Genomic DNA, 14,271 nt, shown 5'->3' with positions numbered 1-14,271 from the left:
ATCAGTTCTCAGTAATTTCACACCTGTATCTAATCTGCCATTTGTAAGTAAGATTTTAGAAAAGCTTGTTTTTAATCAGCTGAAATATTTTTTTAAAATTTCATGATATTTTATTTTATAATCATATTTTATTATATTTATTTTATTAACTTGTTCTACTTTAACCACCACAACACACTGAGATGATCTGAAAGGCTGCTGTGAAGAGAACTGGGGAGATTGAACAACCCATTGCTATTTCCTATTGCTGTTGATAACACTCATCATGGTTGTTGCTGTTAGTGTGGAGTAACACACTTGGAGGTTGTTGAAGTAGGTGGTTATCAGGCTCTGGATGAATGGTGGGATGTTGAAAAGTTCAGTGTGTACCAGATGAGCTGGTGGGGAACAGACCCATAGGCTTTAGCCAGATCCAGACAGACTTGTTGGGTTTGGTTGTCTGAATCTGTTCCCAGATCATCAGGCAGTGCTCCAGCAGCACTCATGCATCCCCAAACCAGGACACTGCCTCCACTATTTTTGACAGTAGGTACTGTACATGCTGGAGACAATGCTTGGCCTGGCCTTCTGTGTACCCTCACATTAGCAGGAGGATGATAAAGCCGGAAACTGGACTCATCTGACCACAGAATCTTTTTCCATTTCCTATCTGTCCAGTTCTTCTGTGCTTGGGCCCAATGATGCTGGGTTAACCTCAGTCTCTCATTGATCAGGGGCTTCTTGACAGCCTTACAGGCCATTAAGCCATGATCTAAAAGTCAACCATGTACAGTGCAGGTGGAACACGGGGCACCAGTTTGGTTTGACCACTGTTGTTGGAGCTCTTGTGATGTCGTTCAGCGGTTTTCGGGAAATCAGGATGTGGTAATTTCTTGCTGAAGAAACCCTTGGACGCTCCCAGATCAGTTCATCTGTATTTCTGCAGAGTGTATCCAACTGCTGAAGGACTGCATCTGCACTTCCTGGTGATCTGGAAGCAGCTGAACCCTTCCTGGCTGAGAATCTGTATCTTCAGGCCTGTTTCCTGTGTTAGTTTCCTTATTTTAGCCATTTTTGTCTCTGAAGAACTTTCAAATGTACTAGCTTTATATGAAGCACGGCAGCAGAAAAATGTGTCTTATAATAAAAAGCACGTCCTTCATTAGTGGATCACTGGTACCAAAATGACCCAATATTCGAACCTTCACTGTATTTTTATGGAACTAATCAATTTTCAGTTTTTAATGGCTGTTTTAGGATTTGTTTAGTATTTTGTCTGTGACTGTACTAAAAAAAATTGCACTTGAAGATCTAAGAGTGATTCTTAATGAAATATTCCACAAATGCATCAGGTGTCTGAAAACTTTTTTCCACAGCTGTATTTTATTAAACCACCTGTGATTTAAGTTGTGTGAATAACACAGTTACAGGTCTTACTGTAATGTACTTACTGAACGTTCACATACGGAAAGTCTGAGATTTTATAAGTGCAACATTTTCAATAATCAGTTCTGAAATAATTCATTCATAATTAATTTGACTCATATAAAAAGATCAGACATGCATTTATTTGAACTATAGGAGGAAGCTGGGCCACCTGGACAAAACCCACACAGTCAGTAGTAGAAAATGAAATGTCCTCTCAATAGACACGTTAAAGTCCTGAAACTTAGCTTTTTTCTTTTCTTTTTTTTTTCAATAATTGAGTTACCCTTATTATGAAAACATTATACCTACCATTGACTGCTGAACATTACTTTAGCAGGTCAGAGGTTTCAGACTGTTCAGTGTAGGATGTATGCTGATGTCTTAGAAATGTTAGCTTGCACTCAGTCCATCACACATGAAGACCCACTTGTTGTACTGAACGCTAAAAGAAGTAGAAAACTCATATCAGTTCCTCTTCTCAGCATCACAAAGATAAAACAACCTGCTCAGTCAAGTTTTCACACACTCCTCTGAGCTCGTAGTTAGTGTTGGGTTGGACTGGATTGCATCATGTTCCTCTTTGACTATGAACTCAGTAATTAACACTGTACATGAATTTACACACATCAGATCATGTCACCAAAATGTCAACATCATGATCTTCACAGATGTTGTGGCAGTGCTGCTGTTGTGTTACTAGATTTACGTTTGACACAGATGAGACAATAGACACATGACTGTAGTTAAAATAAAAAACAGAGCAATAAGTTTGTTTTGATTCTCCACATACAGGATTTAAAAGGTTGATCGGTAATAGGAGACATTTTAAAATGTTTCTAGTTTGATAAACCTTCATGATGGTGTCTTAGAAATATCAGCTGTCAGTCTCAGAAGGAGGATGTTTCATTTAGTTCATCACACAGAAAAACACACTTGTTGAACTGAGGCTAAAAAAAGAAGAAAGTTGATACTGCTTCCCTTTCTTTTTTCTTCATATAACGAGAAGCTTGAAACAACGTTGTGCACATTTCACACACTCTCCTTGAGGCTGATCACTACCACAACACACTGCTTTCTGTTGAGAGCAGGGTACATAGGTTTGACTTTGGGAGGAATTAGATAAAGTTTGAAAGCTGCTGAGTGACTGAACAGAGTGTGAAGAGAGAGGAGACATGGAAGCTGTGGTTGGACTGATGCTGATGATACTTGGAGTCTCTCATGGTGAGATATTGACGTGGTACTTTATTCAGGTTTCTAAAGATGGTTTAGTGGATGAGTGAAATGTTAAACTTCTTGTTAACTGGTTCTGAAAGGAGGTTTGAAAATCTCACACATTTATCAAACAGTTTGATTGAGGACAATGAAGATGACATGATAGTCTTTTATACACACGGCTTTAGTTTGTAACTTTCCACAAAGTGAAGACAGCTTGTCTCCCAAAATATCTACAGACAAAAGATTAAGATTGATGCTTTGTGTCTTTGGGGTTGTGACACAGACATGGTCTCAGTGAATTCTTTCTAGTTTGGAGAAAGTCACAACTGAGAGATTTACACTTTGGAGGAAGGACAATAAACAATAGTCATGTATCAGAGACCAACTAAGGATGATAAATTATATTTGTGTAACTCTGCTGTTACATTGTGCTTCATGTGGCCTTGAGCCTCTGTAACTTTGTTGAGTAAACATGATGAACAAAACCAGTGACAGATATAATGCCTTATATGTCCTTGTTCCAACACTTCCTTGTAGCTACATACTGCCTACCCACTCTGAGTGACATATTCACATCTCTTAGTTTTATTGGTTGCACTGCTGCTTCAAATGATTCTACATTATTAATCATTTTATTCACATTTATTCATAAAATGAACCAACAGATAATTTGATGGGTTTAACTCAGTTTGACACACAGGTCTGTAATTACTGGTTGAATTCAACTAATGTAAAAACTCTGTTTAACAGATTAATGTTGTTCAATGAATCACAGCAGTTTTCCAGCCACTGACCTGTGAAATGCTCAGCAGCAGAAATACATGTTTGATTGATTGTTTAGTCTGAGAGAGAAAAACCCACTAAGTCTGTTTTAGGTCAATGCATGTGACTGAAATATTGCAACAATTATGCTTCATAGTGGTAGAAATGAAATACTCTCAATGTTTTAATTCACAGGTGGAGAAACTTACTGTGATGGCAGACAGAGTGGAGCTCAGTGTTATGGAGCTTTGGGAGGAACTGTGGTCATCAAACTGATGGACAACGCCTTAGAAATATTTAGAGGTGATGTGAAAAAGGGATCATCAGGAATATTAAGATGGAGAAACAAAACGATTCTAATGAATGTAATCAAAGACAGATCTGTCTTTAATCTCAGTGATGGAACATTTAGGATCAATGACCTGAGCAGGAATGACAGTGGTCAATATGATCTGAGAAGCTTTGACTCAAATGGATCAAAATTATCAGAACAGACTCTACAGTTGTTTATTGAAGGTAAAATATTTTTTTTCTACTCCTGAGAAAGAAGTCATATTGACAGATCTAAATGTCAAATTGTATTGATTTGTGTACAAACAAAGATATCATACATTCACTTACCAGTTTTTAGGTTCACTAGTGAAAACAAATATAACAGTCCTGAACTGAATCCTCCTTCATTACTGTTACAGTCAAAGTCTAAATAATATACTTTATATTCTGCATGTTTCTGTATTTATTTATTAAGAGATAATTACCTTGTTATCAAAAGTCATCTGTGTGTGTTTCTCTCAGCTCCGGTGTCCTCTGTCCATCTAGTCTCTGAGTGTCTGTCCCATGGAGAGAAGAGGGTGTCCTGCTCCTCTGATGGAGGGGACAGTCCTCAGTACAGCTGGACTCTGGATGGACACTCAGTGACAGACGCTGAGCTCCTCCCTGGAAATAATGAGACTAACGTCATCACTCTGAAACAAGACGTCTCAGGACATCTGGTCTGTTCAGTCAGGAATCACATCAGTAATGTCTCCAGAGGAGAGAGGATCTCTACCTGTGGTGAGTGACAACATGATGAGAAATAACTTGGTAATCATGTTGGTGTCATAACATCAGTCATAAATGATCTTTGTTTGTTCATAGGCTTCATATTCATCAACTGCACCTTACCTGATGGGACACACATATCAGAGTGGGTGTTTGAAGCCAATAACACACTGTGTATTAACCCAACTACTGCCCCTACCACTAGTTTGGGTAAGTAGACTACCATAGTGTCAAATAAACCCTCCGATCAAACTTTGATCAATGATGAACTATGGTACATTAGTAAATTAAACTTTACTAACTAAATAAAATAAAAACTCTCCTGTCACATCTTCACCCTGACATGTGACGTTTGTGTCTCTGAACAGGTCACATGTCCATCATATCTGCATTGAAAGCAGCTGTGATAATTGTCTCGTGTATTGGGATTCTCGTCTTTTCTGCCTGGAAGAAAAAGAGAGAAGGAAAAGCTGAAGGCTCAGTTGTCCCACAAACACTGGAACCTCCAGAGAACTCTGTCATGATGGTTGAAATTAGAGGTTCTGCACCTTAAATAACAAGTAGCGACACATTTCATCTGCGTTAGGTTCCTTTAAAATGAATTTTTAAATGTACTGGCTTTATTTGAAGCACGGCAGCAGAAAATTGTGTCTTATAATAAAAAGCACGTCCTTCATTAGTGGATCACTGATACCAAAATGGCCCAATATTCAAACCTTGTCTGTATTTTTATGGAACCAATCAATTTCAAGTTTTTAATGGCTGTTTCAGGATTTCTTTAGTATTTTGTGTGTGACTGTACTCATAAAAATTGCACTTGAAGGTCTAAGAGTGATTCTTAATCAAATATTGCACAAATGCATGTGTCTGAAAACATGTTTCCACGGCTGTATTTTATTAAACCACCTGTGATTTAAGTTGTGATTTTGTTGTGTGAATAACACAGTTACAGGTCTTACTGTAACGTACTTACTGAACATTCACATACTGAAAGTCTAAGATTGTACAAGTGCAACATTTTCAATAATCAGTCAAATAATTCATATGACTCATATAAAAAGACCAAACATGTATTTATTTAAAGTATAGGAGGAAGCTTGGCCACCTGGACAAAACCCACACAGTCAGTAGTAGAAAATGAAATTTCCTCTCAATAGACACGTTAAAGTCCTGAAACTTCCTCAGCTTTTTTTTTTTTTTTGTTACCCTCATAATGAAAACATTGTACCCACCATTGACTGCTGAACATTACTTTAGCAGGTCAGAGGTTTCTCTTTACTGGTTTATAAAGGCTGTGGTGTCCTCATATTTTGACATGAGTTAAAAACATTTTCACGTGGTGATCAGTAAAAAGAGATATTTCAGACTGTTCAGTGTAGGATGCATGCTGATGTATTAGAAATGTTATCTTCCACTCAGTCCATGACACACAAAGGCCCACTTGTTGTATTGAAGGATAAAAGAGGTAGAAAACTCACATCAGTTCCTCTTCTCAGTATGACAAATATACAACACCTGCTCCGTCAAATTTTCACAGGAGTGTGAAACTCATTTTAGTTTGTAGACCAACCAATGACAACCTTTGTTTTAGTGCAGGGAAGTGCAAGTACATTATCAAAATGTGTACATTTAATGAACTGTCCGTTTGCTAAACATTTTATTAACAAATTTCTTAAGAAAATTAAAGTGTAATTCCAGCTCGTTCGCCGCATCTGCTGTTTAGTTCTTGTTTGTGTTACGTCTACAACTCTTAGTGGACAAATTAGGATAGGTGACACTTTAATTGAAAATTTTCAGTTGATGTCTTTGCACTTTCTTCTCCTTCTTCCCCGTCTATTTTTTTCCATTCCCCTTTCAGTATTAGAAATACTGTATGTTAATTAGCGTGTGGTTATTATAGCCGAAACCCCATTAAAGAAATTGTGCAACAACTTTTGCCAAAAATGTCAGTGAAAGCATTTGACCACAACAGTTTTATTCATGCAATATTTGCTCAGCTAAGCGTTATTTGGAAGCTACAGAAAATCCTCATGTGGCAATACTAACTCAAATACATATGGTAAAAAATATTGTGGCATTTGACAAAGAACATACAAACAATTATTTAAATGTTTAATCCATGTTCTATTAAGTATTGGGTTTAATCTTGGCGCAAAGTATAAAAAAAGTCTAATCAACCAAGATTTTGTGAACCCCCCTGCAGTACCTCCACAAATCCCCTAGGGGTTGCATACTCTGTGTTGAAAACCTATGTGTACAGTATGTAATGTGTATGGCCACTAAATGTAACAACAGGAGGAACTGAAACATGGGTCTATATTATGATTTCCTGCTCTCAGCACACAAAAACATCATGATATTGCCAGTTTGGACACAGTCCTCTGTGTAACACAGCTCACTGCAGAGTAAGGGACACTTGTAGCTGATAATTAGATAAACTTTCTAAAGCTGCAGACTGACTCAACAGAGGCTGAACTGAGAGGAGACATGAAAGTTGTGTTTGGACTGTTGTTGATGCTACTTGGAGTCTCTCATGGTGAGATGTTTTTTCTATCTCTACTTTTTTTTTCTCTCTACTGAAAATCAGCAGTGGTTGTTTTTGTCTTCGATAAATTCAGATTCTGTTAAATACATCCACAGATTTATATATATTTTCACATAGTCACAAGATCGATTGTGTTTGTCAGTCAGCTGTGAACAGTGTTCCTCACAATACTGTTTCTTCAATGTAAATATTTAATTGTGAGTACTGCACTGTAAACCCTGATAAGTTCAATTAACTCAAAAATATTGTTGAAACCGATTACATTTTTTTTTTTTAATTAATGTAAACTCAACATTTTGAGTTAAAAAAGCAGTACTGATTAAGTATGCTTTACTTGTAATCTTAAGTGGCACTAACTTAGTTTTGTAAGTTTGACAAAACTTATCTGAGAAGTATGTTCTACTAGTTATTTTGTTTTCACAGTAAAAATAAATACAAGTGTAGATAACTTGAATGTTCTTATTATTGTAAAACTGAGTTTTTCGCTTATGTTTACTTAAAATGTTCAATTCAATAGAAGCTCTATACTAACTCCAATACAAGCAAAATCTTGCTCAGTCTAACTCAAAATCTCTATGTAGTACACCTACAGTCAAAAACACATTAACAAGGTTAGATACAAGTCAGTCTTTATTGAGTAAACATTCTACAACAACAAACACATTGTTTTCTAAAATTCTACACTTTAATCACAAGATCATAATCAGAATCAGAAAAAAAATTATTTATCCTTGAAGGGCAATTAGGAGGGCAAAGAGCGGTACATAAAATAAGAGCAAGAGAATAAGATAACAAAAGAATACAAATTGCAAAAGTGGGCAAAAAAACAAGAAAAAACAAAAAACAAACAAACAGCATATTATGTACAATGACAGGCCTGCTGCCAGTAACAGAAGAGAGATGGATTGTGGAAAATAATATCAAGACCAATATGTAAAAAAAATAAATAAATAAATTACCCAAAAAAGATTACCCTCAATGAGAACTGAAACCGTATCTGGGCAGAGGAACGTGGCATCAGTTGAACTGGCACGGATCAAAGCAAGGCTGACTGGTACGTCATCAATGTCCAGTTCAAAGGACTCCACAGGCTGAAGACGAGAGAGAAAGGAGAAACACCTCTTAGCGTACCACAATACAAACCGACTGCACCACAAGCTACAGCATCAAATGACCACAGACGATTTCTACAAAATAAAACAGATTTTTAAGCAGATTTCTTGCCTGACTTCATAAAACTGTTTTTGTATCAAATTGCCAGCTTGATGTAAATTTATATTATCTCCTTTTGCTACACTAAAAAAGCATCTTTCCACTGAATTTCATAACATCAGGGGAGTTCTTTTTTTGATCTATGAATCTACAGAGCTTACTTCCATAACATGCCTTGATCATGTTCATCAAAACTTTAAAGTGCTGAAGTAAAGGGACATCATATTCAACTGTTGTTGAATGTGGTTATGTGACGAAGGGCAGCCTGACAAGAAATGTGAATCAGTTAAAAATGTGCAGAACTACGTCCCCTGCTATCAGAAAAAAGGCTCTACAGAGTTGGTCAGTGCAGCAGGGAGAAGCATGCCGATGTACAGAGACTGATGGGCAAATTACTGTTGCCGTTCCTTTGATTTTGTGAGCTAGACCCTGTGTCCATTCAGAAGCCAGTAAGCTTGAACGTACCTTAATTTGTTCAGTTATTGGGTTAGCTAATGACTGTTAACTGCTAATGATAGGAGGTCAGAGCATTCACTGTTGCATATACTGTATATTGATATGTTTATACTGACAGTTATTTGTTGTTGAATAAGGTGTTTAATTCTTTATTTCTATTACTTGTTCAACTCTATAAGCAGTTCTGATTACTGTTATTTATTTCTGCAACAATAGGTTGCTTGTTTTGCATCCCTTCTGTATACTACAATAACAATTTATGGTAATACTAAATACTAATTCTAAACTTAAACTAAACTAAACAACCAGAACCTTCAACCAAGGTTTGATGACCGCAGAGGCCTGTGTCACGAAGCAGGATTACAGACTTATCGAGGTAACTTCACGGTTAACTCTGGGTTTCCGGTATCACAGAGCTGGATTCCTTCTTATCGAGCTACGTTACCATGGTAACTTACTCTCCTGGAAGTAACTGGCCATCAGTTTCTGTGTGAACAACCTCATTCTTAAAATCTGAGACATCACAGTTTGGATTAGTCCTACTTTTGTGGGCATTGAATGAGGAATACACGTTAGTACGATAGTGACAATTTTTGAATGGACAATCCACTGTCTCGTGTGTTTTTCAAATGTGATCTCAAATGACTGCTTGAATCCACACTTGGGACAGATAAATGTCACACATCCCACCTGAGTTGGTCCAAATGTCTGTGTATGTATCCGTGTTACATTAATTTACAATGCATTTATTGATTGAAATGTGCAGATGCAGTCATCATACACAAATGGCAACGGACTAATTGAGGACAAGTTGCTATGATGCAACATGCATACATGGCTAATATGATAAGCTATATTGTTTCATAACATGAAAATTATCACTTAATATTTAGCCTCGAAGTTACCAGCATGCCCAGACATGCACAAAGAGTAAAAGTTGCAGTAAGCCACTGTATTCATTGTGTAATTACAAAAAAACAACAAAAAAAAAAAAACAAACAACTTAGCTCAACAAATTAAAGTCAAAAGGACAAAATAGTTTTTTTTATTCAAAAATAATTATAATGATTAGCTAAACACCGAGGTAAAACGACAAAGAACGTCAACTTACCAGAGAGGAGTGCTCAAAAGGTAAAAAAAAAAGAGAAAAATTTATATCAGACATTTGAAAAACAAGTCATAACGGAATTAACTCCCGAAGTCGTCCATGGTAGCAGTCCGGAAGCGAAGTTCCAACAAAAAAGATAATTTTTCGTACAAATATATCTGAATTATACTGTTACTGCAAAGCTCGGCGCAAGCGGGAGGCGGAACGTTCCACTCGTCGGAAATGACGTCACATACGACAAGTCAAACAGTTTGAGTTTATTTAAAAAACTGAATTAAAGTTTTTGAGTATTGTGCACTTAAAATTGAAAATCCATTAAGATAACTCAAAAAATTAGCATTCAATTAAGTTTTTTAAAATTCTGAGTTAATACAACTTAATCCTTTTAACACACTTTTACTGTTCAGTTTTACAGTGTGGAATATGGATGTGTCTTTGGGTTGTTAAAAATTTAAATCAAATGTTTAATAATTGTATACTCTACTTGCGTTTGATTGTGTTGAGACCAACTTCCTGTCTGCATCCTGTCATTGGTTCTGTTGTGGATAGGCCACAGGACTGTAAGGACTGCAGTTGAGTTTATTCCTTTACCCATGTGCAGTCATGAAGATTTCCTTTCCTGGCCTGTGTCAGTAATGGATCAGCCTTAGGTCCAACTGTGGGACCTCTATCCATGGTTCAACATTGTACATTTCATGACTGCTGAAGATTAGTTTGACTTTGAATAAAACATCTTGGCTCCTATTAGCAGGTCAGAGGTTTTAACTCTACTGGTTCATAAAGGCTGTGCTGTTGACTTCATATCTTGACATGAGTTAAAAACATTTTTATGTGGCCGTCCAGAAATAAAAAAATAAAAAAAAAACTAATAAAAAGATATATGAAAAACAAACAAAGAAAGAGAAGATCATTTCAAAGAGTTGAAATGATGATATATTTCCAGTTGACAGCTTTCCATTGTGATAGAAATGGAGACTTTATATCGGTTTCCTCATAATAAAAAATATTCAGTCTACATGTTGACTATCAAAAGATCCAGTTTAATGGTCGACTATAACTTTGTTGAATGGACAAATATTTTTCTTAGCATCTGTCTTGTCAACCATGTTGTTAGTGGTGTCAGGTTGTTTGGATGTTGAAAATACTGTGAGGTTTCTTTTTTTGATGAGTTAAGTTATGTTCACTTCCTTGTTGTTGCCTCTCTGTGTTCAGTGTTTGTAAAACCTCTTCTTGTGAATATGATCAGTAAAAGGAGACGTTTCAGACTGTTCAGTGTAGGATGTATGCTGATGTCTTAGAAATGTTAGATGTTAATGTCACGATGAGGGATATTTCCTTCTCTTCCACTCAGTCCATCACACATGAAGGCCCACTTGTTGCACTGTATTCAGGTTTCTAAAGATGGTTTAGTGGATGAGTGAAATGTTAAACGTCTTGTTAACTGGTTCTGAAAGGAGGTTTGAAAGTCTCACACGTTTATCAAACAGTTTGATTGAGGACAATGAAGATGACATTATAGTCTTTTATACACATGGCTTTAGTTTGTAGCTTTCCACAAAGTGAAGACAGCTTGTCTCCCAAAATATCTACAGAGAAAAGATTAAGATTGATGCTTTGTGTCTTTGGGGTTGTGACACAGACATGGTCTCAGTGAATTCTTTCTAGTTTGGAGAAAGTCACAACTGAGAGATTTACACTTTGGAGGATGGACAATAAACAATAGTCATGTATCAGAGACCAACTAAGGATGATAAATTATATTTGTGTAACTCTGCTGTTACATTGTGCTTCATGTGGCCTTGAGCCTCTGTACCTTTGTTGAGTAAACCTGATGAACAAAACCAGTGACAGATATAATGCCTTATTATGTCCTTGTTCCAACACTTCCTTGTAGCTACATACTGCCTACCCACTCTGAGTGACATATTCACATCTCTTAGTTTTATTGGTTGCACTACTGATTCAAATGATTCTACATTATTAATCATTTTATTCACATTTATTCATAAAATGAACCAACAGATAATTTGGTGGGTTTAACTCAGTTTGACACACACAGGTCTGTAATTACTGGTTGAATTCAACTAATGTAAAAACTCTGTTTAACAGGTTAATGTTGTTAAATGAATCACAGCAGTTTTCCAGCCACTGACCTGTGAAATGCTCAGCAGCAGAAATACATGTTTGATTGATTGTTTAGTCTGAGAGAGAAAAACCCACTAAGTCTGTTTTAGGTCAATGCATGTGACTGAAATATTGCAACAATTATGCTTCATAGTGGTAGAAACGAAATACTCTCAATGTTTTAATTCACAGGTGGAGAAACTTACTGTGATGGCAGACAGAGTGGAGCTCAGTGTTATGGAGCTTTGGGAGGAACTGTGGTCATCAGACTGATGGACAACGCCTCAGAAATATTTAGATGTGAAATGAAAAAGGGATCATCAGTAATATTAACATGGAGAAACAAAACGATTCTAATGAATGTGATGAAAGACAGATCTCTCTTTAATCCCAGTGATGGAACATTTAGGATCAATGACCTGAGCAGGAATGACAGTGGTCAATATGATCTGAGAAGCTTTGACTCAAATGGAAAAGAATTACAAGAACAGACTCTACAGTTGTTTATTGAAGGTAAAATACTTATTTTTTACTCCTGGGAAATTAAGTCATATTGACAGATCAAAATCTCAAATTGTATTGATTTGTGTACAAACAAAGATATCTTACATTCACTTACCAGTTTTTAGGTTCACTAGTGAAAACAAATATAACAGTCCTGAACTGAATCCTCCTTCATTACTGTTACAGTCAGAGTCTAAATAATATACTTTATATTCTGCATGTTTCTGTATTTATTTATTAAGAGATAATTACCTTGTAATCAAAAGTCATCTGTGTGTGTTTCTCTCAGCTCCAGTGTCCTCTGTCCATCTGGTCTCTGAGTGTCTGTCCCATGGAGACAAATGGGTGATCTGCTCCTCTGATGGAGGGGACAGTCCTCAGTACAGCTGGACTCTGGATGGACACTCAGTGACAGACGCTGAGCTTCTCTGTGGAAATAATGAGACTAACGTCATCACTCTGAAACAAGACGTCTCAGGACATCTGGTCTGTTCAGTCAGGAATCACATCAGTAATGTCTCCAGAGGAGAGAGGATCTCTACCTGTGGTGAGTGACAACATGATGAGAATTAACTTGGTAATCATGTTGGTGTCATAACATCAGTCATAAATGATCTTTGTTTGTTCATAGGCTTCATATTCATCAACTGCACCTTACCTAATGGGACACACATATCAGAGTGGGTGTTTGAAGCCGATAACACACTGTGCATTAACCCAACAACTGCCCCTACCACTGCCCCAACTACTGCCCCTACCACTAGTTTGGGTAAGTAGACTACCATAGTGTCAAATAAACCATCCAATCAAACTTTGATCAATAATGAACTGTGGTACATTAGTAAATTAAACTTTACTGAGCAAATAAAATGAAAACTCTCCTGTCACAGCTTCACCCTGACATGTGACGTTTGTGTTTCTGAACAGGTCACATGTCCATCATATGTGCGTTGAAAGCAGCTGTGATTATTGGGATAATTGGGATTCTTGTCTTTTTTGCCTGGAAGAAAAAGAGACAAGGAAAAGCTGAAGGCTCAGTTGTCCCACAAACACTGGAACGTCCAGAGAACTCTGTCATGATGGTGGAAATGAGAGGCTCTGCACCTTAAAACAACAACTAGCGACACATTTCATCTGCATTAGGTTCCTTATTTCAGCCATTTTTGTCTCTGAAATACTTTCAATTGTACTGGCTTCATATGAAGCATGTCAGCAGAAAAATGTGTCTTATAATAAAAAGCAGGTCCTTCATTAGTGGATCACTGGTACCAAAATGACTCAATATTCAAACCCTATCTGTATTTTTATGGAACCAATCTATTTTAAGTATTCAAGAACTGTTTCAGGATTTCTTTAGTATTTTGTGTGTGACTGTACTAATACAAATTGCACTTGAAGGTCTAAGAGTGATTCTTAATGAAATATTGCACAAATTCATGTGTCTGAAAACTATTTTCCACAGCTGTATTTTATTAAACCACCTGTGATTTAAGTTGTGTGAATAACACAGTTACAGGTCTTACTGTATTGTACTTACTGAACAATCACATACGGGAAGTCTGAGATTGTATAAGTGCAACATTTTCAATAATCAGTTCTGAAATAATTAATTTGACTCACATAAAAAGACCAGACATGTATTTATTTAAACTGTAGGAGGAAGCTGGGCCACCTGGACAAAACCCACACAGTCAGTAGTAGAAAATGAAATCTCCTCTCAATAGACCGGTTAAAGTCCTGAAACTTCTTCAGGTTTTTTTTTTTTTTTTTTAAATTATCGAGTTACCCTCATAATGAAAACATCATACCATTGACTGATGATGTCTTAGAAACATTAGCTTCCACTCAGTCCATCACACACGAAGGCCCACTTGTTGTAGTGAAGCCTAAAAGAGGT

This window comes from Mugil cephalus, chromosome 5, assembly GCF_022458985.1.
Source record: "Mugil cephalus isolate CIBA_MC_2020 chromosome 5, CIBA_Mcephalus_1.1, whole genome shotgun sequence".
In the NCBI taxonomy this organism is placed as follows: domain Eukaryota; kingdom Metazoa; phylum Chordata; class Actinopteri; order Mugiliformes; family Mugilidae; genus Mugil; species Mugil cephalus.
Note: the sequence above shows the minus strand (reverse complement) of the source record.